Source organism: Prionailurus viverrinus, chromosome A2 (assembly GCF_022837055.1).
Source record: "Prionailurus viverrinus isolate Anna chromosome A2, UM_Priviv_1.0, whole genome shotgun sequence".
In the NCBI taxonomy this organism is placed as follows: domain Eukaryota; kingdom Metazoa; phylum Chordata; class Mammalia; order Carnivora; family Felidae; genus Prionailurus; species Prionailurus viverrinus.
This window is the reverse complement of record NC_062562.1, coordinates 120,752,868-120,778,919: the sequence shown is the minus strand read 5'-3', so window position 1 is coordinate 120,778,919 and position 26,052 is coordinate 120,752,868. Positions and strand designations below refer to the sequence as shown.

Genomic DNA, 26,052 nt, shown 5'->3' with positions numbered 1-26,052 from the left:
TCTGTGTAAGTAACAAAGGGAATGACAGCTTTGGCCAAAGCCAGGCACAGACTTCTGAAACACAGCATCTTCGCTTCTGCCAAGAGGAGGAAGGGGCTGGCTGGGAGGTTCCAAGACGGTGAGTGTGCCTCTGATCAGTGAGTGGTGCGACCAAGGGGTTCAGAGCTTCTATAACCCAGCCAGACTCTGAGAGCCCTGTACCTGACGATGATGCCTCTACAGCAGTAAGGTGCCAGGACACAATGGCATTCCAATAAAACTTCGCTGGAGTGCTGGCCTGAGCTGCAAACAGTTTCAGAGTTCAAAGGGGTCTGAGTATTTACATTTGCACTTGCCGGTCCAAACGTAAGTACCCGGCCCTGCCATTCCAAATCAGGCATGTTCACTGGCTGCTGGGCTTCTCCCCACTTGAAAAGAAACCCTTCTTTCCCATTTTCCTTCCTGTGAGCAGCTAATGATAGAGAATATCCTGTTCCCAAAAGGAAATTCCCCCCAACTCCAGAGCTTCCTTTTTCACCCATCTGGCCCTCTCGTTGACTCTCCCTCCCCCCGCCCCTGCAGCCCCCTCCATGTCCTAGCCACTCTTCGGAAGAAGGAGGACTTTGCAGATAGGACTTGTGAGATGCTGTAATTCCAGCGGGAGCCTTCTTGAGAGTAGCTCCCGGCCAGCAGGCTCGGCCTCCAGATTAGCTGGCTTGCTCAGGAATGCTTGCAACACCCTCCTTTCCTTGTCATCCTTGGGGAGAGGGTGGTGGGTACCGCGCAGCTGTTCTGTGTAACTCACTCCCATACTCTCAGCTCCTGATGAAATGTTCGGCTCCAAAGAAGTAGAAGCCTCTGAGATTTGAGCTCAGGGTTCAGAATGCATTTGGACCATCTCCAAAACAACCCCGCTAGAAAAGGCGCAGCTTGGATGGCAGGACTGAAGGGCGCAAGGGCCGACTAAAGTAAACTGTGTGCCTGGGTGAATTTCTGAGCTCAAACGCCTGAAAACACACAGCAAATATAAGAAACGATAGAGATCCTTCCTAGAGAGAGCTGACTTTTTTTTTTTCCTCTTATAGGTTTGAATTCATTCTCCTTAAGGAAAGGCATATCATCTTCTTTCAGACGTTGTTTTTAAAATTTGACCCATGATTCCTTTGGTCCCAGGGGAGTTTGAGGGGCCAGATAATTTCAGAGTTAAATAAGCTGTAATGACTATCACATGTACCCAGCCATAAACCTAGTATTAAAAATTATTCAGAAAAAAGTGGCATCTCTTCCTTTTTTAATTTACAATAACCATCCAGGTGGTTTTCTAAGGCCTCCTTTGCAAATTGCTTCCAGCGAACCTTCCGGTCACAGACCACTGCACACCCACGTGGTGTCATTCAGCATTCCCTTCAACTTGGGTGTCCCGTGTTTTCACAGTGGACTGAGCTGAGGGGCTGTCTGGGTGAACCTGTGAAGCATGCATCCTAACTCTGTGCTAGCTGGATCGGCTGGTTTAGATGGCTGGGCCTGCTAAGCCAGCTCCTAGCACTCCCTGGAAGAAAAAGAGACTGGGCCACCCTTGGTTACTTTTGTCTTGTACCTACCGCAACCCCTGCAACCCAGGCCCGGCACCAAGTCCTCTCAGGCAAGTTGCTGCCCTGTGCTGTGGCCAGACCTACTTGTAAAGTTCTGAAGTGGCAATGTTAAATGTGGCTCGGACAAAGGAATGCATTTCTAATGGTGGAGGCATCAGGAACTTAGGGGTGGGTATAGAGAGATGATGAGAGCCCTTCGATCAGCTCTAAAATATTATCACTGATACTGCCTACTCATAGCAGTTTCCCCTAACTTCTCCATCTTTAAAACATATATGTCATTTAAAAAAACCCAAAAGTATATGTCATTTGTATCATTCAAACTTACCACAGCGTCTGAAAGGCCATTGATGCCCAATGAATATTTGTTGAATAAATGAACGGTGAATGAATGAATATGCTCCTCGGCTCAGGCATTACTTTCTCCACAAACGCCTTGCCAGACTATCACACTGGGGTAGGACTGTCCGTTTCTCTAGTTTCCCATGGCATCCTGGACGATATTCTATTCCAGCAACAAGCCAGTTACGGAAAGTACCTTTTTCCATGCCTGTCTTCCTCACGAGACACTAGCTTCTTCAGGGCAGGAACTGGGCTTACCCATCCCAGCATCCTGAGCACCTAGCAAGTGCCTGACTCACACATAGTAGGTCCTCAAGAAATGTGACTGGCCTAGGAGTGTGTTGGCAGCATAGGCTGTTCTGTCTTCCCTGAATATCTCCCCTCCCCCAAAGTCCTCTTTCCCTTTTGCATCCTTAGATCTTTTTCTGTGGCTTCCTGGAGATCTGGAAACTGGAAAACCTAGAATCATAAGAAAAATCCTAGGAAATGTTCTGGTTGCCTTTCTCTATCCCTGCACTATGCCATTCCTTCTTGAAGGGCCTAGATCCTTTTTGCTCCCCTTTTCCTGATTCCACATGGCCGCGATGCCAGAATGGGTACCCTGAAGTTTTGTATCGGAGCAGCTGACGCTATGACTGTTTTCTCCAGTTTCCTATGTGAAGCATCCAGGGGAACTGAAACTTGAGGTAAGGGGACCGAATATTCTCCCAGAGGTCAGGGCGCTGAAGTGCCCTCAGGAAAGGGAGACTTCCACCAGGACTCATTCATCTCCAAAGCAATGGTGGTGTCGGCTCTAACCAGCAGTCCCTACAAGTCAAGGCACACACCAAAGAGTGGCGGAGGACAGGAGGTCAGAAATTTGTAGGTAAAGGTATAGACAGGATCAGAGCCTGCCGGTGTTGCCAGACTGCAGTGAATTCATGTTGGGTGTTGAGTGTGGCTGGGATACGGCACATAATAGCAGACCGGGACTGGCTGAGGAGCAGTCCCACTTGGGAGACGTGGACCAGCAAAGGAAGTGACAGAAAGAGGCCTCTACCACGGGCTCTGTGGATAACCTTGGTTCAGAAAGGTAATCTACCAAATTCCCCCCGGTCCCTTGGACAAGGTGTGGTGACCGGGCCAGTGTAGGGTGAAGCTGGTACGGTGCACAGGGTTCAAAATTTAAGGAGGTGCTTCCTCTTGGGGCTGTGCACGTGCGGGTCAGCATTACGACCCTTGCTCAGATGTTGAGCTGTAGGGGCCCCACTTGCCTCTCCTCGTCTGGGCCCCAGGGGTGAAATTTACTACTCTGCGTCCTTCCTGAGCATCAGGAGGACTAGCGAAATGATAAGGGGGGGGGGGAACCTCTAGGTCTATCTGGCCAGCTGTGGGGAAGAGAGGTGGTGCCTGCAACGGACTGGGCTTTTCCTTGGAAGTGTCACCTGTCGCCAGTCTTTCCCTTTCAATGTCCTGTCCTTTAGCTTGCTGTTCTATTCTTCCCCCACTCTATTTGTTTTCTGTGTGAAACGCGAAGATTATGGCCTTCTCTATCCATTGTTAGAATTTATGGAAATTGATACATTTTTCCTCGTTCTGTAGCTATCATATATGTCTTACTGACATATGTATACGTGCATATGAATACATGAGTGTAGACACATGAGTATACACACTTCTATATTATACATACATGCATGGATACATACATAGAAACTCACATATATGTGAATATATGCATACATATTATTCATCAGTAGCCAACATTCATGGAGCACATTCTGTGCCGTGCATTATGTTAGATGCCCCACAGACGTGAGTTCTTTTCATCCTCTCCATACCCACTATGCACTATGAAGTAGGCACTCCCATTATCCCCATATTAGGAAGAAACTGACTCAGGATTTAGTAACCTGTCTACAAACCCCAGTGGAGCTGAGAATTAAGCTAAAAGTTGCCTGATGCCAAAGTCAGGGATGTGACTGTGACCCCTCAGTGCACTAACACCTTCCACGACCCAGATGTTCCTCGTGAGCTGGCTAATCTGTGTGGGCAGAAGGAAGCAGCGTGCTGGGTCCTGGTGATCAGGATGGGAAAAGGCGGGGGGGGGGGGTCTTTCCAGCTTCAGGATTCTGATCAGAGAGATTTACCGAAGGAGGAGGCCTGGAGTAGAGGCAGAGAAGAATGAAGCCTTTTTATGGCATAACCTCAAAGAGTTAGAAATGCAGGTGGTCACCCCTCTCAGGTGAGAGGATGGTGTTGCCTGCCTCTCACCAATCCCCTGGGCTCCAGCACCTTCGTGAAATCTCATCAGGGGCCATGCTGAACTCACGCTGCAAAGTGAATACCTGTTGGTCTCCCAGCGACCGCACGCTGCTGGCGGCCAGGGTCCTTGCTTCTTGGTGGGTTTCCTCATTTCACGTGGGGGAAACCGTGTGCCTGCCAGAACCCGAGCCTCTTTTGCCGAGTATTCATGTCTGGAAAAGCAGTCCGTGGGGACTTTCACACTCAGTGAACAATGGTATTCCCTTGCATATTATAAATTCACAGTATTGGAGTGTCTTCAGTCTGAATATCTGCCCCCAAATACTTTGCAGTTGCACAAAAGGGCTTTCTGAAAAAAAATTATACTTGTTTGGATGATATCCCTGAAAATACACTCTACTGGTGATTTTCATTATGAGACATCTTTAAATAAATTTTCAAAAAAAACCCTACAAAAGTAAGAATGAATTTGAAGAGGTTTTGAGCATATTAAAAATAAAAGGGAAGGCTTAAAGTCAGGAGTCAGCGGTTGCGTTTTTCTTCCCAGAGACTCCTGCTGCAGGGCTCTGTGTGTATTTAGTAACTGACCTCCCGGTCCTCTGAGCAGAGAGGCTCCCCAGCACTGATTTACTCGGAGGGTTTGCAAGCAGTGCAAGCCCTCCGACATTTGTGCCCGGAGGGGATAAGAAGAATTTTTTTTGAACCCCAAGCATGAAGCTCTTGGGCCTTCCAAATGAAATTATCTATGTTTTTATGAACAGAGCCCCTGAGTTACAAAGTTGGTTTTGATAAGAGGGAATAAATGAAAGAGAAAACTGCTGACGTTATATTTTGGTTTCCAAGCCCACGTCCAGGTTCTATGGCCCCTCGTAGGCTCAGGCACGACGGCGGGGTCTGTCCTGACACCAGACTCTCAAGTAGAGAAGTGCAGTCAGTCTTGCCGTGTGCTGAAATTTAGCTTTAAACTTTAAGAGAAGGATCACAGGACACTTTCATACACACTGGTATAGGTGTCTGTCTTTCTAGAAGTATTGTACTGTGGGATTCATAAATAGCTTGGTCTTGTCCTCTCCGTTCCTATGAGAGGAAAACTGAATATCATGATGTCCAAACGGTCTTTACGTTTGGGAGTAAAAGAGCCAAACCTTCTCATTCTTCATAAACTTCGGAATTCCTCTGACATTAATAGAAATGGGAAGGAATGTGAGATCCAGGCACCATCTGGGCCAATGGGAGTGCCCAATTCCTTTTGCTTAGTCCTCACCCAAACTGGAAAGCAAGCTTTTAAGTCAGTGTTGGAACATATCTTTCTTGGGCAACAAGCCTCCTTGAGATGCTAACGAAAACTGCGAACTCTCCATTTAACCATGGAGCCCAGGTTTAAAATCCCCAAGAAAACAAAGCATGCTGTCTTTGTACGCAATTTCAAGCGAGGCTCTTTTCCAGGTCAAGAAAAGCAGGCGCAGGCAGTGAAATCTCGATGCTTTGCAAGGCTGACCCCAGTCCTGGCACTATAATCTGCTGACCTAGGTCGTTTTTCTAGCTCACTGGTTCTCGGATTTGCTGGACCTCAGAATCTCTGGAGAACAGATTATAATGCGGATTTCCAGGTACTACCTCAAAGATTGTAACCGTCAAGGAGGACCCCAAGTATATGCATTTTAAAGCATAACACTCTTGAGAGTTTGATGCTAGTGATCCACGGACCACGCTTCACGAAAGACTGAATTCTAGCTGGTCATCCTGTGGTCACAGAAATTTTACAAACAAATGAATTAATAGGTAAAAGAAAACACAAATAAATATGGGTATATTTTCCCTATAATTCAGGCTATAAAGGGGCTGTGGTCCTCTTTCACATCTTATTTTTTAAGGTAAAAAGTATAGTAATCTGCTCTAAAATCATCAGGCCTATAAAAATCGGCTATAGTGGCTTTTCCAAAACAGGATGCCTCCGATGGATGGAAATAAAACACATATTCACAGCGACATAACACCGTTTAAACGGTCTATGGGATTATGGTCCCAGAACCCCTGATAAGATTAGAGTTTCCTGACCTGTGGCTGGTTTTAGCAAGGCATTTCTCTCCTATGTTTACTATCAATGCTTCCAGATGTTTACTTTGCAATATTCCCAGTCTCCTGATGTGACAATCACAGGGAGGGTGCTTTGGGGAAGGGAAAGAAATATCAGTAGTCGCTGAAGAGTGTGTTGCACGGTACAAGCCCAGCACACCTTTGGCATAACTGGGTTATCTTCTAGAACTTTAGTTGAACATCCAAGAGTCGTGTCGGTTCTGTGTACTACAGAATGGTGCGGAATTCTGCACAGGGTCCCCTTCTCAAGGGTTCTTTACCCCTCCCTTTCTCCAAAGGATGTTTTAAAGTTTTTCAGAAGTCTTCTATTTTTATCCTCGTAAAGTGCCAGGAGCACTTGAGATGCGAAAGTGCCAGTCCCTCCTCAGACGCAAAAATTCGAATGATGGATGAAGGGGAATGAGGATCATGACCTGTGAGTCATCAAGGGCTGCATCCAGTGCTAAGTAGGAATTAAGTGTCTGAATTACAATGATAGTCCTTGTATAATTTCTGTTTGACCAACTCTCTGTCATATCAATATGGTCACGGTGGCACCGAAACAACTATTAAAACAGACACCACACACAATTCCAAGGAACAGACAAAAGAAAAAACCTTGGTAGGTGCTGAATGTCCGGGAAAATAATGCTTCCGAGGAGGTATGGAGGTTCCAGGACACCAAGGGCAGTGAACAGGAAAAATAATGACAGAGACGACAAGACGAAAGAGGACACTTAGGCGTTTCTTTGGTCACTTACGGCCCTCTAAGCCAGAGGCCATCGCGCCCATTTCATTCTGATACTTGGTGAAATTTTACACCCATTGACTCAGAGAAGCTTTGTGTTGGTAGAAGAGGAAAGCCTCCAAGTTTGGGGAGTAAAGGGATATTGGTCATTGTTCATGATTCTCATCTTTGAATAAAAGAATCTTGGGGTACTAATCCTCTTGAAAGTTCTGGATATTTTCAGAAATAAATAATCTATAGTTGCCAGCAAATTGCCCTTTCCATTCGGTTTAAAAAAAAAAATGTCCTTCTTGTTGACCTCTCATAGTTGAACCCACAGTCTTCTTCGTCTCAAATCCGAGATGCTGCTGGGTGCTTGAGTGTATGTATACCTTCTCCCAAACCGAAACAGCCTCCAGGATGCATGGTGTTGTAAGGTGGCACAATTCCACAAGGTCAGATGGTTTTGAGCCTAGAAGGCCTCGTAACTTAGTCTGGGCCGGCTCTGTTTTAATCCGTCAGAGTTTCTGGTATTTTAACAAAGGCTACATGGCGTTACCCGGTATCTCGACCTGGCCAAACCACAGCAAAACTGGGACCCTTTGGTTTCTATCTCCTTTCCCCTTTCAACACCTCTCTTTGCATTTCCCGATGCCCTTTTGTTCTTTACGGGCTTCCACTCATCTTACAAAAGATTTTAGCTGATAAAGGCAAATGTGCTCCATTGTATATGCTGACGATCCAAGGAAACGCAAAATCATAAGTTATGGTGGCGCTGGAGACACCAGGCGAGAAGATGGGAGGGGACTGTCTTGGTATAAGGATGCGGCTGAATCTTTGGTTTCATGGGTCCGAGCCCCACGTTGGGCTCTGCTCTTGCAGTGCAGAACCTGCTTAGGATTCTCTCTCCATCTCTCTCTGCCCCTCCCCGACTTGCACTGTCTTTGTCTCTCTCAGAATAAACAAAAAAACTTAAAATATATATATATGTGTGTGTGTGTGTGTATATATATATATATATATATATATATATAATAAAAAAAAATTATAGATGGTGCAAATGGCTCCAAAGAAAATATAACATGGTGATGAGAAGGGATGTTGGTATGGTGAAGTCTTTTAGGTAAGGTGTTCAGGGAAGTCCTCTCTAAAGGGATGGCATTTTGCCTGAGAATTGAATACTGAAACATGGAGGTGTGGGTGTGGATACGGAGGAAGAGGTGTACAGACAGAACAACCTGGATAAATGCCGAGGCGGGAAAAGACTTGGGGTGTTCCCTACTCAGAAGGGAGGCCGTTACCGGGAAGAGGAAAGGGGAAAGAGATAACCTGGAAGAAGTAGGGAGGGGTCTTGCTGGCCACAACAGCGTTTCTATTTCATTTTAAGGCAGAGAAAAGCCACTGGGAAGTCTAAAGGAAGGACTGACATGATCTGATTTTTATTTTAAAGAAATGGCATTAATTGCTACATGGAAAATGAATTGTCAGAGAGTAAGAATTCAAGTTTGGGGAATAGGGAAGGGATTTTGCAATAGTCTGGGCCAGTGGTGATGGAGGCTGGCACCAGGCTGACAGCAGACAACACGGTGGAGGAGGGCAGAGCTAGGACAGATTGAGGGACAGCCAGTAGCTCTACCTGAGTTGGCCACAGGAGCACGGAAGACGAGGAATGTGGGATGCCTGTATTTTCAATCCCATCAAATGAGTAAATGCTGTTGCTATTAACCGTGATGAAGAAGCCTGGTATTGCATATGGCTCGAGAAGGGTCAAGAGTTTTGCTTTGCACAAGTTAAATTTGAGGTATCTAGTGACACACAGATGGAGAAATCAGGAGTGCAAAGAGGTGGGACTGTCTGAGCTCAGCAGGCGGTCAGGAGTGAAGATGTCCCTTGGGAATCAATTCTGATTGACTGTCTTTAAAGCCACAGGCTGGGTGAGTCTCAGAGCTGAGTCATGCGGGACAGTCTTACAGTAAGTGCTGGGCAGAGGAGGGGTAGCTGGTGAGGTGGGAGAAAAAAGCAGGAGGAAGGCAGCGGAGATTCCTGGAAGTCAGTGTAAGTACAACAGTCACTTCAGAGGACCAAGAACTACACGTTTGTTAAAAATCACCTAATCAGGGTTCTGGCTGTGTTCTGCCCAGAAAAAGATTAAAAGGCAACACAGAGAGTCAGCTGAATGAGAGAATAGTTCCTCTTATACCCTACTATCCTTCCTGCTAACACTCCTCTTTCTTCCCCTCTAGTTGTAAATACCAAGACAGAAATGATTGTAATGCAGAACATTGGAAGATTTTACTTGCCAGCAACAAAAGATAAGGAGTTTCAGAAAAAATTCTATCTGGGGCCAAACTCTTTTTTTTTTTATGTTTATTTATTTATTTTGGGGGGAGAGGGGCAGAGAGAGAGAGAGAGAAGGAGAGAGCGAGAGAGAGGGAGAGAGAGGGAGAGGGAGAGAGAGAATCCCAAGCAGGCTCTGCACTGTCAGCACAGAGCCTGATGCAGGGCTCAATCCCACGAACCCTGCGACCATGACCTGAGCTGAAATCAAGAGTTGGACGCTACACCAACTGGGCCACCCAGATTTTGGGGGCCACAATCTTTTAGGTACTCCCTGCCTGGATACCTTTGCCTTTTGCAGTCGCTATTCATGGGGGACTTGAAACACGGTTCTAACACCCAGATAAATATATGCAGTTTTTATTAGCAAGAGATAACCTTCCTGTCAACAAGGGGTTCTGCTTTATTCATTACCAATTTTGAGATTTAGCAGAAATGATACAATTGAAATTACCCGTGGACCTTAGATGGAAACCTTCTTTTGTCTCAGAGGCCAGGGAGAAGACGAAAAAGAAAATTCAGAAACATGTTTTTAAACAATAAACTTGACTAATGTATGTGATTTTAATAGCTCGAGGGCTTTTCTCACTTTCAGATCCGAATGGGGGCTGCTCAGTAGGTTGTAAGAGCTGCTTTCCAATAGCCACTGTCGAGAGAGCACAGGTATCGGGGGACAGGCTTAAAATGGGAGGTCCTTTTGGAATGTGTGATGATATCGATTATATTGGGCCCAGGAGGCCCTGGATTCGAGAGGGGGAGGAGGGGGGAGAGACAGAGAAAGACTTGAGAAACTTACCACTCAAATTTCAAAAACTTAATAATGTATTTTAAAATGTAAAAGTCAAATTGTGGGTGTTTTTATGAGGATCTTATATTCCGGGTAAATCCAAATCTCCCTACAAAGCAGTGGCATTGGCTCTACATAAATCTGTCCCTTCCCTGAAGATGACCTATACTGACTTCTAAAGAGCAATGGGGGAAATCATGGGGGTGCAGGTAACCGCATAGTCTGTGACCCCAAGCGCTGCGATCATTATTTTAAGTTTGGAGGGACCGCAGAAAAATTCACCCCAGGAGTCTGATGCCCAAGTCAGAGTTCCCTTTATTGCAGCCCCGGGAGGCCTGGGTTGCGGGGAGGTTCTCCTTGATTTAATTCCCTGAATTTGTTCTTGGCTTTGGGCTCTTGGGAGTGGCAGTTGTGCCCTGAACAAGGTCAGTCGAGGGGCACTGGAAATGGCCCATGGAAACAACAGCTGGGGTCCAGGGCATGTCCCCTTAACTGAGTCAAGATGGCCAGACTCTGTCGATCAGAATTTGTCAGAGCCTATTTCATACTCCATTATTAAATGCCCTGATGTTTTTGTAACCAAATAAATGCATTATGAACAGGACCCTTTTCCTGCAGTTCTCTACAACATCCTGGATCTGTTCTTAGGAGTGGATAAAAAGCAGTAGTGACTGTGGCCACAATAATGCCAATTTATACGTGTCGTAAAGCAATCTGTTACCTCATTTGATCCCCCCAGAACTTTTCCCCAGGAGAAAGCTGAGGTGAGAAAGGTATAATAACTTGGTCAAGAACACAGAGTTAACTAGATCCCAGGTCTTCCGAATCTTAGTCTGGTGTTCTTTCTATCACATAACTTTTCTTCTTGTCGGGTCTCCTGGATGCATGTTGTTTTATTTTGGAAGGTGATTTTTGTATTTGGTTGGCTGGGGTGGTTGGAACTCTTCTTTTTTTTTTTTTTTTTTTTGTTTAACTGTAGTAAAATGTACATAACATAAAATTTACAATTTTAACCTTTTTCAAATGTACAGTTCAGTGGTACAGGTGAACTTTTGAGGTAGGGAAGAACAAAGAAGTGTAAGAAGAAGTATCATAAAAATAAAAGTTAATAGGTCCTTACTAAATGCCGAGCAATGTGCAAAGAGTTAACCTTCAATATCTCACTAAATTCTAAAAGCAAATCTGGCTGCAATTCTTATCCTTTTTTTCTACAGATGAAGAAACACAAGTTCAGAGAGGTTAAGTAATTTGTCCAAGGTCACACAGCTGGCCCTGGCCTTCAAGTCACACACCCAGGCAGTTGATTGACGCATTCACACTCTAATGCATCACACCTTGTTGCTTTTCCTTGGGGGCTGCTGTTAAACAAAACAAAGAAGAACTGAAAGGCCCAATTCTTCTTTCTTGGCTTCTCTGCCTGGTTTGAACCCTCACATGTTGATTGGCAACAGAGCAACCCAAGCGCTACCAGAATTTGAGAAGTACTTGAGACAGGAAAAAAGGCCAAAAGTCTCTTGCTTCTCCTCTGACAATCTGAACAATCAGGATCACTCTTTTCTAGTTGAAGCTAGCAACATCAAAGACTGGCCCAGGGTATCCAAATTATGCTTATGCTAAAGCAAACTGTAAGAGAACCTCATGTTTTTTGAGAAGAGATGATGGAAAAGCAGGAAACATGTTTCTAAATAGGAAGTGTCTGAATTCATTTCGCAATAAATGTCACTAAGTAACTCAAGCGATCTAGTACACACTTTTGGATAACAGGTTATCCAAAACGGGTTACAGGAAATGTAGTTATAACTTCATCCAAAAAAGCAGGCTTCTTATGGACTGGTGGAAAAAATACACACACACACCATAAAAATACGTACACACTTGTGTATTTCTATACCAGTGAACTTCTGCTATTTTGACTCATACTGATGTGTATCCTCAGGTTTTTATACAGCACGTGGGAGATACAGAGAATTAAAAAGAAACTTTGGACAATTACCTCATAAAAGCTGCATATGTCTTCGTGCCCTACTCTTTGTATACAAGTAAGCATTCATGGATGAAACACATTTATTTTATTTTTGGATAAACCGTCAGCTTCTCTTAGTCTGCATTCATCACCGCAGAAAATATTTCCAATGACAGACACACAGCAGCACTTAGAATCCCAGAATCAGGCAGACAGTCTTAAATGGACAGATAACACTTAAAATCACCTATTAAAAGCCAATGAACTCAAACACTCTTCAATAGATGTGCCGAATGGTCTTAAACACATTTGACTTTCTTCTTCTTCTTTTTTTTTTTTTTTTAAGTTTTATCTATTTACTTTGAGAGAGAGTGCACGCACAGGCCCTAGCAGGCAAAGGGCAGACAGAGAGGGAGAGAGAATCCTAAGCAGGCTCCCCACTGCCAGTGCAGGGCCCGACACGGGGCTCCTTGAGATCATGACTGAGCTGAAATCAAGAGTGGGATACTCAACCAACGGAGACACCCAGGCGCCCCCAAAACATTTTACTGACTATCGCACGTGGCAGGGAACACTCACAATGCCATCAAGAGGATGGCGGATGCTGTACAAAGAGCATGAGAAGAAGACCCAGGGAGCTGGGGCTCCGCATCGCGCCCAGTGCATGGGTCCTCAGGGCAGCGCCTGGCTCCCAGCTGAGAACTACACCCTTATGGCAGGGCACAGGAAGAAGCAGACCCTAAGAGCAGGTGAAATCACAGAAACAAAGATTCTTGACACAGGAAACAGACCTCCAGAGCTTACAGCAAAACAACAAATGCTTTACTCTGTTCCAGGAGCTTGGCTTGTGGCCACAGCCAAGCCGTCCCCTGACGCCCCTAACGTGAAGGTCCTGTGCTGGAGATGAAGTCCCATAGTGATGTTTTGTTGTCGTTTCTTTCTATTTTGAAATGATTTCTGATTTTCAGAAGAGTTGCACCGAGCTTCCCCTCGTGTTAATTTCTTCATTAACCCTGGCACGTTTACAAAAAAACCTAGAAACCCACACTGGTGTAATGCTAGTAACTAAACTACAGACTTCATCAGTCCTCTTTTCCTTTTCCAGGATACCACCATAACAGGGCTTTAATAATTTTATTCCCTTGTTCAAAAACAAGTTCTCAGGGGCGGCTCGGGGGCGCTCAGTCGGTTAAGCCTCTGACTCCTGATTTCAGCTCAGGTCATGATCTGGCGGTGCGTGAGATCGAGCCCCATGTCAGGCTCTGAGCTGACAGTGCAGAGCCTGCTTGGGATTCTCTCTCCCTTTCTCTCTCTCTGCCCTTCCCTTGCTCACTTAACTCTCTCTCTCTTGCAAAATAAATAAATAAATATTAAAAAAAAAAAACAAGCTTTCAATTGCAAATCGAAGTAAATGTTCTTCAGTTATTTGGTTGCTTCCTGTATTTTTAGAATCATCACCACTATTATAGGATACACCAACGTGTATCCTGTAAGGTTTGGCTAGAGCCAAACTGGACATGTTTGCTTTCTCTCCGTATATCCTGACCTTTCCTACACCCACAAGCTTGCTCACACTCGTCCCTCTACCTGAAACATTTTCCAGGGCTCAGGGTTCTAAACCTTCTTTTTAAAAAAAAAAAAAATTATTCATTTTTGAAAGGCAGAGAGAGACACAGCACGAATGGGGGAGGGGCAGAGAGAGAGGGAGACACAGAAACAGAAGCAGGCTCCAGGTTCCAGGCTCCGAGCTATCAGCACAGAGCCTAACGCGGGGCTCGAACTCACAGACAGCGAGATCATGACCTGAGCCGAAGTCGGCCACTTAACCGACTGAGCCACCCAGGCGCCCCACTAAATCCTCTTTAAGGCTCAAATCAAGTGCTTTCCCCTTCAAGAAAATGTTCCCAGTTCCTCAAGCCTGGTGTGTTCTTTCTGGCCTAAAAAAGCTCTGGTGTGCTATTTTGGTGCGTTTCTTGTGTTGCACTTTGGTAAGGGTACCACCAAATGAGACATCAGAGCAGGGCAGGGTGGAGGCCAAGGCCTCAGCTGCTGAGGGTCAGTAAGAAAGAAGGCCCTGACCCCTGAAAGAGGAAAGGTAACAGGGGTCCCTGGATGTAGGCACTTCAGCGAATTTGCAGAGCCCCTCCACATCCTCAACCGCTGGTAGAACCCAATTCCTCAGAGGGCTTAAGGCCTAACGATATAATTTGATTCTCCTATAGATTGAAGTCATATCATAAAATAAAAAGAGCAGGATATTTCCTAACTCTCACATTCCATTACTTTAGCGGGAATAAAGCCTGTTTTCACCCAACCTCTGTGTAGAGGAAAACCTCACGCTTTGTAAACTTTTTTGTTTAGGTTTTTATATTTTGTCCTCCTTTTGCTAGTCTATTAAAGATTATATCGTAAATATACTTTTTCTTTTGTAGCCACACCTCAGGGGAAAACACAAATGTACCCTGACTATTGTGATTGTTTTGTATTTTTATAATTCTGCCTTCATATTGGCATCATTATGGTAGAATTTTGTATAGTTACAGATATATAATAAAAATGATTACTAAACAAGAAATAAAGCTTGACATATCCTGAGATGTTTTCAAAACCCAGACAATGGAAAAAGAATGTATGATGTGACCTCTCCTATTAGAATGCAGAACCCTTATTTTTCTTTTCTGCAAATGAAAAGATGTGATATGCTTTTTGTTAGTTTCCTTATACATCTCTTAGCATGAAGTGAGCAAATAAATTTAACCCAAACTGAACAGTATAAAGTGAGATCAGGCATTAGACCTAGGAAGGGACACCTTGTGAATGCGATACAATGTGATATAACCTGGTGATAGGGCATTTTGCGGAAAAGTCTGATTTGTGTATATATGACTATGCAATATTCAAGGCTGGGGAGATCATTCAAGAAGACGTATGATTAACTTCATGTGAGTACAAAGCAGACGTGCAGTTTTTAAACCTTTAATTATCTTGCACTCTGTAACTGTTTTTCTTTTGAAAGGCAAAGCAAACTCTTAGAAAATTCTGTTAATAAGAATTGAATGTTTCCCGCTTGCAGTGTTTTAAAAATCGAACACATCCCTCAAATAAAAATATAAATGTGGACTAATTTCAAGTCTATTGAAGAGATATTTGTTTTTGTTTCCTGGGCTTTGTCATTTTAGGGAGACAGGCTGGATGTGACTTCAAAAACAATTGTATAGAAAACTGTTTATTTTATTTGCAAACCTAGAAATATTTTGCAAGTTTACAAATAAACTAAACAAATTTTTCTCTTTTGTAATACTGAAAAGATTTTTTTTTTTTTTACTGTTTCATCTTTGTTCTTTTATTTTTTTTTACATCATCCAATGGGATTTACTTAGAAAATGATTTCAATCCCAAAGAAAATATTTAGGCAGATTTATTCATATCCTTGGGGTTTAAAAAAAATTTTTTTTAACGTTTATTTATTTTTGAGACAGGGAGAGACAGAGCATGAACAGGGGAGGGGCAGAGAGAGAGGGAGACACAGAATCTGAAATGGGCTCCAGGCTCTGAGCTGTCAGCACAGAGCCCGACGCGGGGCTCGAACTCACGGACCGTGAGATCATGACCTGACCCGAAGTCGGACGCCTAACCGACTGAGCCACGCAGGTGCCCCTCATATCCTTGGGTTTAATATAGATAGAAGCTGCCTGAGTGTATTTAATTGAAGAAAGGAAATATATTCAGAGTTCCTCTTGCATATTAACAAGTGCTTTTTACTCCAAAACCCTCAAAACATTCGATAAGAACTTAAACACCTTCAAAACAGCTTCTAGAAAGGGACATAGTAGCATTTTAATTGCCAACAATAAAACTCAGTGGCAGTTTCAAGCCATGAGAAGGGCAGGGTAAGTGTTTACCAGAAGACACGCTGCAGACCATGTATCCTTGATGGCTCTGACTGGCAATGCAGCGCTTGCCCTGGGACTGAGCTGGTCCACCCAGGGACAGCATGCCTCTGAGACCTTTGAATGAGGTTATGAAAATCTTCTGGATTTGTGTTGAGTGGGTCATTCATGGGCAAGTCAGAACTTTCCGTAGGACCCCAAGAGCATCTATGCTTGCTTCACACTCCACCTCAAAGCAGATCCCCAAATCTCGTCCCTGATGACCCCCACTCAGTTGAAGCACAATTTGTGACCACCGTGCCCCGATACAGTCAAATAAGGGGCACCACTGAGTTTCTTGAAAGGGTATGTGGCCTGCAATGGATCACTTCTCCCCTGTTTCTGCTGCTCCCTTCCTTTTTCCTTCTCCCTTTTTTGGGGGCCACCCTACCCTAACTTTTATATTTTTAAAATCTTTTTTTTTTCTTTTAACCGAATAGGTTTGGGGCTGATTCTCAAAAAAAAAGCTGCACCTGCATATATAAAGGACCCGTTAACAGCAGGAAAGAAATGTGATTTGGGACTGGCTCAAGGCGGGGAACTACCCACTGAATCATCGCTGACACCTCCAGGGTTTCCTTGGAGGTCTCCCATAAGAACACGGACCCAGCCCAGCCTGGTTCAGCTTATGAGAGCTTAGCTGAAGGTGGTATGGCCACCAGCCATATTACTCATTGGGGATATTGAGTCATATACACTTATAAGGAGTGGGCACAGAACATTAAATATCCCTAAGGTGTTCTGTAGCTTGAATGATGCTGCTGAGCCCCAGAGTGATGGAACTCAATTCCTAATTCTGGGTATAACATGCAAGTTTCATCTCCACCATATGCGTTTCATGTTTATTTCCTAAATTTTTGGCAATCGCTCCTTGTAACAACGTTCCTGCGTTTCCAAATAGGACTGTTTGTTATTTTTTGAGAGGTGGCAATGAAAAAGACAGCAAAAAGTACATTTCCTTAGACAGTTAAGGCCATTCAAGCCATCATGGATGGAGTGACCTTTATTTGGGGATTTTGTATTTGCTTAAGGTATAAGAAACACTCTTTGTTCTTCTTTGTGCTTTAGACTTGCCCCTTAATTCTACTTGGGTAAGTTAACCTCAGAAGTTGGATCACACAGTAACATGTGTGAGACTATATCCGACACCATTCAGGCTGAACGCAATTTGAATAATGGCTTTGCAAGGAGAAGAATAAATCTTCTATCTTTTATCTCAACCGCTAGTAGCTGAGACTTATCAGTTCAAGCCATTCCCCACCCCATATCCTTCCCAATTCCTCTTACTTACAAAGAGAAAAAAAATTTTTTGATAGAGCTTGCCTGTCTGTTTTTCTCCCTACCTTCTTTATAAAGTTCCTAAATACATTCTTTTTAAGTTTCATTTAAACTGGGGCATTTGGTAAGTTGATAGTTATAGCATGCTCACAGCTGTGGGAAAACTGACATAAAAAATAACCAGCTCAGAAAAATGGCCCATGCACAACATCTTTGAGTTTTTATGTTTTATTAGCAATTTGGACTCATTACTGTTTGGGGGAGGAAGGAAGGGAGGTAGATGTTTCTGCAAGTTGTTTCTTTAATGTATTAAGCAGAGTTTCCCAATCAGGTTTAATGCAACTCTGCCCAGTCCTTTTAGCTGGGCTCCAGGAGATCCAGGAAATGTTGACCACTGGCCCCCATTCTCCTCCACCCACTACCCCCCTTACCTCCACACTCCCCCATTTTCCTTCCCTGAAATTCATTATCCAACAGCAGAGGTCAAGCTGAGTATTTCACGAAGCTTCATAGAAAAGTGAGATAACCTCTTTATCTCAACCCACTATGCTCTCTGATCTTTCCCAGCTTTTGTCTTCTTCTCAGTCTTTTCTGCAAAGGCAGGATTACCACTTGCAGCTACCATGGTGTCACTGTAGTTTTGAATTATGACAGCCAGAAAGAGCTGGGTAATATTTAATAGCCTGAGATCACAGACTTCCCTGACACAATACTTAGCCAGGTCTGTCCCTCTTTCAGAACTCTCATTATTTGTACATGTTCTATGATTTCTAGAGAGAATATACTATCTCTAAAACTCTCTTTTCCTTTCCTTTTTGCTCTCCATGGTATTAATCATCCCCACCCCTCACCCATCCACCTGAAAGAGCTGTCCATTTTGTCACAGAAAAGCATTAATGAAGACTATAAGAATTCTGTTCCCCTAATCTTTGGTGCCTCTTGGTGAGTCTTTGGAACATAAAAACAAACTGCATGCTGAAATGGCTTTCTGTAGCCAGATTCAGGAAAATCATCAATTATCTCATTGGGGAAAACATTAAATACACAGGTGTCAAGCCTTTCAACTCAATTGCCACTTTCTCCCTAAGAACACGGGAACAAGGGTGATGGAAAAATGACAGGCACTACAGGAATCAAAAGAATGAAATAGGAAAATTCATTTACTCAAGCCCACACCCTCAGAGGAAGGAAGGAAGGAAGGAAGGAAGGAAGGAAGGAAGGAAGGAAGGAAGGAAGAAGGAAGGAAAGAAAGAAAGAAAGAAAGAAAGAAAGAAAGAAAGAAAGAAAAAGAAAATGGGAGGAGGCAGGGATGGAGGGAGGGAGAGAGGAAGGGAGAGAGGAAGGAAGGAAGAAAGGAAGGAAAGAAAAAGAAAAGGGGAGGGAGGGATGGAGGAAGGAAAGGAGGGAGGGAGGAAGAAAGTAAATGACTGGTAATATTTTTCATCTTTCCATAGACAAAAACGTATTGTAAAAGTCCTATAACGATTTGAAACTGGCAAAGATTTGGAATCTGAAATATCAAATCATACTCGAAGTGTTGAATTAGCTCGATAGTCCTTGATTTGATACATAGCTCAGAGACAAGAATGTTAATTCCACCTCTATCAACAAGATGACTAGTTCAGCTTGTTTTTCATGACTAGTTCGAGAGCTCTCGGGAGGAAAAATAGTAGAAGCTAAGTAAGCAGAAAAGTCCTGTATGATGGGTTTCTAGGGCAGTACGGCTCTTAATTGAGGTCCTGGGACCAGCAGCATCAGCATCACCTGGGAACTTGTTAGAAATGTAAATTCTTGGGCCCCACTCCAGACGTGCAAATCAAAACCTCTGAGGGTGGGGACCAGGAATCTGTGTAATTGCCTTCTAGGTAATTCTTCTGCAGGCTAACTTTGAGAAGCACTGTAAACATTCTTCCCCCAAAAGATTTTAGCCTGCACTTGGGAAGGAACAGTAATTACCAAGCCCTCAATGAAATAGCAGTATTATTAAAGTACATGAAAGAATATAAGACAAGGTGTAGAAGAACACATTTATTGTGAGCAAATGAGAGAAGAGAAAAGAATAAATGAATACACATACAAACACATATGCGGGAGAGAAATCAAATCACCACGTGAGAATAAGCTTTCCGTCTCTGACAGCTCAGTCTAGAAACTAGAGATAGTTTCATCCGGAAAATATAAAAATGGAATTTTAAACCACAGGTTTATGGTCCCATCTTGCCTTGGGGAGACTCCTTCAGGCTTCACACACAAGGGGAGACATATTTCTCCAGGTAGTATCATATCCCCCCCCCCCCATATTCACACACATGAGCAGTGGAATATTCCATAGTAGAGGAAATGGTGATCTTTCAATGATATTGAGGCTTCACCTATATCCGCCTCCACATCTGTCAATGAGAATTAAATAGTAAACCCGATAGGCAAAATAGGCAGACAGGGGCTAACACATAAACCAAAGGCTCTCTCATCCCTTCTTATCTTCCTTGAGGGAAACAGAGACAGAGCTTGCCCAGGGCAGAAGGCTCCAGATAAGTTCCCTTGTACCTCTCACAGCACCTTCACCGGTCAGCCCATCCACCCTGTTGTGCCGTGCACGTGTGCTTGTGTGTGAGCGTGTGCTGTGCGCCTGTGCGCGTGCAGGGTCATCGTTTGCAGGTAAGTGTTTAAATCAAACTTCAGAGCGAGATGACAAGTCAGCTTTATGGTTTGGCCCCCAAAGACTTGCTGTGGGGAGCAAAAATCAACAACCCTGGGCAGCGCAGGCTTCAGCGGGCCAAGTTTAACCACCGCCATTTCCTGCTGAGGCAAGCACGAGAGCGCACTTAACCCACATTGTGTTTGGAACTCCTCTCGGTGGCATAAAATACTGAGCTGTGGCAAAGCCACCTGGTGAAGTTACTCACCAGTAGAGCTTTTTAGGCACTCAGGAGGTCTCTGCCTCATAAAAGGCCAGGTCCCTTGAATATCGTGTCCAAACCATCTTAGGCTGTCTTTTTGTTGTTGCTCTTTTTTTTTTTCCTTTTCTTTTCTTTTCTTCTCTCACCTTTTCAGTCAAGGTTGGTGACTGACCCACAGCAGTAAGGCACCATTTCAACTCACTAGACCATCATCAGAGGATGGAGCCAGCTTTTCTTCTGTTTGCTCCCTTTTGGTTCCTGGTAATGATCTTAATATGTTCTCTTGATGATCAGGAGGTCTGTGCAGCTGGAAGAGCAGCATATTTTCCTGCCGTTCACTAAGGGGCAAGCACATTGTCCCTGGGGGCTGGCATGCGCAGATCTAATATGAAACGCACTCATAGGAAATGGATCCAAACAAAGAACTGTGTTTCCCTATCACGCGGTGTTTCTGCCCGAGTACAGCATGTCAGTTTCCTTCACAGCTGGCGTGTGTGCCTATTGTTACAGGACAAGCAGTAGCCATTTAAAATGCTTACAATTTGCCTGCAACTTTCATATTAAGTCCTCATTACCTTCCCCTTAAAAATAATGTATTACATTTCAAACTTGGTATAAATGCAAGGGAAGAGTAGTCACCCAAACAGGATCCTCACTACAAGGACAGGTGAATGAGTGTGCTTTGAAGCTAGAAAGAATCAGGAGGAAGTTGAAAAACCAATCAACTGTTGCTTACTTAGAAAAATAACATTCGGAATAAACCAAAGCTTTAATGAATTTTGTGTCTCTTTCAATAAAGACAGGGAGTTTTATTTATGAAGTTAGGTCTCTCTAAACCTAGCAAGTAATTTATGCTGGCAGATATGCAAATAGCCAAGAGAGAAGAGATAATGACTTGAGAAACTTTTACTTTCACGCAGAAAGAGGGAGAGGCAGTTCCAGTGACATAGAGACTGGGTTCCATGGAAGCTGGGGGGCTGGGTGGTAAAGAAAGGACAATAGGTATGGGACAATCTTTATCCCCATTAGTATATTCATTCAAAAAACATTGAGCATCCAGCAAAAATTATACAAATAAGTCATTAACAATTATGGTATAATAAATGCTATGGGACCACAGTAGGATGTGTCAGGAGATTGGCCACTGGGAATGGAGGATGAGGAGGAATGACGCAATTGAAGAAGGCTTTACTGAGAAGGAAACATTTGAACTGGGGTTTGGAAGCCAGAGAGAAACACAGCAGAAGCAGGAGATATCAGACCCTTGAAGGAAGAGCCATGTTTTCATCTTTCACACCCCAGCAGCACCCCTCCCATACACGTGGTTCAGCCTATAGCAAGAGTTCAATTGGTGCTGGATGAATGAGTGTTGAAAAACATTCACACAGAGAAAACAGCACACAAGAAGGCAAGTTGCTGCCAGAGTGGTTGGCATGTTCAGGGCCTGGCAAGTAATGGAGAATGGCTAAGGGCAAGGTTTGTGGAGACAGAGAAAGGGAGGAAAGTAAGCTGAGGTCAGATTGTGAAAAAGCTTTGTAGGTAGTGCCAAGAAGAATGGCTTTTTCCTCTGGAATCCAGCATTTCTCACGATGTGTTTTGGGGGAACACTGGTTCCACAGAATATTAATTTAAGAATACAAATGGGAAGAAGAAGCGGTAGGGAGTAGAAAAGGAGGAGGAGACATAATTCCACATTTAAGTAAGTTTAGGAAACATTTGGTTAAACAAAACTATCCAGGCATTTTATGGCATGATTTCTCAATTTTTAATAGAATAGTATTTTTTTCTCCAAGTCAGTGTGGGCAGTACTAGATGGTGGAACTTATATCTGTTGCAATTATGCATTTGTTTGAGTAATTATTTATCTCTATTTCCCCCAATAAGATTAGCAACTCCAGCAGGACAAGGACTAACTCTGGTATTTCTCACCATTATATCTCTTGTGAATAACAGAATATCTAACACATAGTAGATGCTCAAAAAATTGTTGAATGAATAAATGATAGTTTGGCTGGGTATAGAATTCTAGGTTCAAAGTAAATTTCCCTTTTTTTTTTTTACAACTGTACTTGTTTTCTAGTAACTAATGTTTCTGATGAGTAGTTTGAGGCCATTCTGAATCCTATTCTTTTATTGGTAAGGAGGGCCTTTTTTCCTTCCTTTAAAAGCTTACAAAATTTTCTTTTAACTTTTATTGATAAGCTATAAGCCACAATAGCTATGTTATTCTATACATAACATAGTCTTGACATTAGCATAAGGATAAACATTATTTTTTATTAAAAATTTTTTTTTAAAATGTTTATTTACTTTTGAGAGACAAAGACACAGTGTAAGCAGGGCAGGGGAAGAGAGAGAGAGGGAGACACAGAATCCTAAGCAGGCTCCAGGCTCTGTGCTGACAGCAGAGAGCCTAACACAGGGCTTGAACTCACAAACCATGAGATGATGACCTGAGCCGAAGTCAGACACCTAACCAACTGAGCCAACCAGGTGCACAAAGGATAAACATTATTGACAGGGGAGAAGGAAGAGTCCCAGTAAAATCAATTTATTTGAATGCAGTTCTTTTGTTCTAATGCCATTCCTGCTCTTTGGAATTACTGACTTAAAGTTTGGAGCAGGGCTGAGGGACCTGGGGAAAAACCTATTTGCTCCTGGTGTCTTGGGCAGCAGTTTTCTCTACTTTTTCTCCTCTGTGCTGATAACATCTTCTAGAAAATCCTCAAAATTTTGGATCCAGTGATGGTGCACTTTGTCATTTCTCAGTGGTATTATAGTTTTATTCATATATATGAGTTTCATTTTATATATATATATATATATATATATATATATATATATATAAAAGATAGATAGATAATTTCAAGGGAGGCAGCTTATATGCACTTGTTTTGTCATCTTGAACCATGTATATGTATTTCATTTTTTTTCATTTTAAACGTTTACTAGAGGTATCAAAATTATAATGAAATTTAATTCAATTTTATCTGATCCATATGGAAATAGATTTCTTATGTGTGTAAATCAGGAGGCAGGCTAAAAACTAAAAAGAACTGCAGGATTTGCTGTCACAAAATGCTGTGTATTTATAAGTTGCTTTGTAGCTCTTTCTGCCAAAGGATACCACAGGATCAACAATAAAATGTTGGTCCAAGGCTTTAGGCTCTTTGCATGCAAGTCATATCTGGCTATAGGACAGCATCACAGCATACTGAAAGAAGAATAAAGCAGCTTCAGAAATGGGTTTAGGAAAAGCATTTTGCAGCTGACACCTTAAACTTCCTCCTTAGTGGAAACAGTGCCTTGTTGCCTCTGTTGGAGCCCAGTTTACCCTCCTTGGCTTAAAATATCCAACATCCTATCAGGCATTTAACTCTGAACACCATTTCCATCTTCTGAAGTGCCACAGGAACTGACTCCAGCTGCTAAGGGGACTTTCCAGATACTAAATAATTGCCTGCAACGGCTTTCCTCATGCGTGTCTAATAAACAGGAAAAATCCCGCCTGCCCAGTACACTTATTGAGGAGATTGTTTAAAACATTGACCTTCTTGCTCATTTGTGAAAGCAGTGAGTCAGTAGGTCAGTGTTCCGAGGCAGACAACCAAATCAAATGTTCATTCTTGATTTGGAGGTCCCTCAACATGAAGACTTATTATAAATTATGACCTGTGTATTATATTTAGTTCAGTGACTTAAAGCTTAGAGAGCCAGTCAATAGAGGACTATAGAGAAAGCATTCATTTACTGCAAATGGTCTATAGCATATCTCAGTGCTGCGTGGGTTTTTTTTTCCTAGGACAGGAGGCTGTTATCTCTACCAGTGTTTGTTTCCAGTTGTGCCGCAGCTGTCAGCCCTTTTCTTATCCCCCTCCCCAAACTGGAGACTCAACATAGCCTTCCCATCACCCCTGACTTTAATCAGCTTGGAGTCTGAGAAAGCCAGGCTGCATCCTCCTGGGAACTCCATGAGCTGCTGGTGGGCTACTTGGCCAGACCTCAGCGAGCTGTCTATTTGATAGTGTCTCTCACGTTTCTGTGTGCAAGAGTGCAGACGTGCTTTGTTCAAGGATGCCTGAGCTCCCCAGTGCAGCTGTAAGGACTGACTTCTCTTGCAAGGAAGATAATTGCTGTACGCACAGAACAGAAACTCTTGCCTCCTCCACCAGTGTTAAGCATCTCTAGCCTGTGTGAAATTGCAAACCAAAGTCAATCTAACAAGTCTTCAAAACAAAATAAACATCCAAGTGGGTTCACAGGCAGAGGTAGATAGGAGCTATCGTCTTGACCAATAATGTTGTTTCTTTCTGGGTTCACACAACCACAGAGTTGGTCGAAATGAATTTTACTCCTTGGCTTTGGAAATTTTACCCTCATTCTTTGGAAAACAAAAGTCTGGGGCATGCACGGGAGAAATGGCCCCCAAAAGCAATTAACAACTCATCCTATCATTTGTCTGGACCCGTAATTATCCCTGGTGTGCAAGCCATGCTCCACCCTCATCAGTGCATTTATTTATACTGCATGCTCTGCATTAAGGGGGACAAAGGTGTGGAGTAAATGATGCTCACAGTCACTAATATACTGTTTACGCAAGAGTAACATAAGATAGACTATAATGTGCCTGCTCAGTGAGCAGACAAGAAATGGAACCCAGCAGTTCATCATTTTGTTCAATCAGTGTTCTCTGTGTGCAAACAAAGAGATTTATACACACAATAAAGCAATAAAAACATCCTTCAGAATATTTCTATGAATGAGTTTATGACTGCACTCTAATGAGCCATGCCGGCATATATCTAAGCAGCTGGCTTAGGATAGCTGATTGGTTCCACCACTTTACAAAGGAGACACAATGACTAGAATAGAGAGCTTTGGAACAATTTTTTTTTTAATTGTAAGCCAAGGGGTGGAGAGGGGGTTGGTGAGGAGTAGAATTGCAGAGACAAAGGGGATTCAATGCAGCACTAATGCCACCAGACAGAGTTGTCAAAGCAGGCTCTGGCTTCATTCCTGAATTCCTCTTGACCTGACAGGTTATATTTAGAAACCAATTGTCCAGAGACATCCCCTTCAAACTTTGAATTGGTTACCTACTTCTCTAATGCATGGCACGAAAAACTTTTTTACAAAACATCCACCATATGCTTAAGACCCTTTGTGAGTATGGCAGGTGTGGGTAATGGGGCTGGTGCCTTACAGATGGGGCAGGTGTATTTTCAGAAGGGATTATGTGTGCTTGGGATCATATCTGCATAGAAACATATTCCATGCATCCCATTGTTTACAATTCTCTTGAAAAGCTCCTTTTCCCCTATTTTTCTTCTTTCCACAATAAATAGTCTCATGTGTTGTCTTATGATCTGGCTGTCTTGCAACATTTTTCAAAAAAACGAAGATACTGAAAGAGTTAAAATCTTCTTGGATACAAACCTGGCTTCTTATAATCAAGGAGGAACACATTAAGAACAAAGTGCCCTGGAATAAAATGCTGGTCAGTTTCTAGCATGAGTGAAAGTGTGACTGAGCAGAGATGTACTTTCTTCGGAAGGTCTCGTCTGTTTCTTCACTCCACAATCCTTTCTTCCAGGATGAGTCCTGGCGATCGTACCGACAACCACTGACGGTATATGTATGCAGTACAAATCCAAGGCTGTGCCCAGTTAGCCTGTTTGGCACATTGATGTGCCCCATTTTACAAAATTTGGATTGTTTGTACACCATGCTGCTGTGAACATCATTTGATTTTAACTCCGAATATTGCCTTTTTTATAGCAAAGGAAGTAGTTATTAGGTGCAAATACATGAGAGTGATTTTTTTTTGGAAGGTTGCATGCAGTGGTATCACTCAAGAGCCTAAGCTCCACCATACTGACTCTGGGACTGAGAAATGCT

At 43.2% G+C, this 26,052-nt stretch overlaps 1 protein-coding gene across 4 annotated transcripts in view; it reads right to left on the bottom strand.

Annotated features, from left to right (window-relative positions):
* The window catches only part of CREB5 (cAMP responsive element binding protein 5), a 417,870-nt gene that overhangs the window by 130,736 nt on the left and 261,082 nt on the right, over nucleotides 1-26,052 (bottom strand). The gene's annotated exons all lie outside the window — the stretch shown is intronic.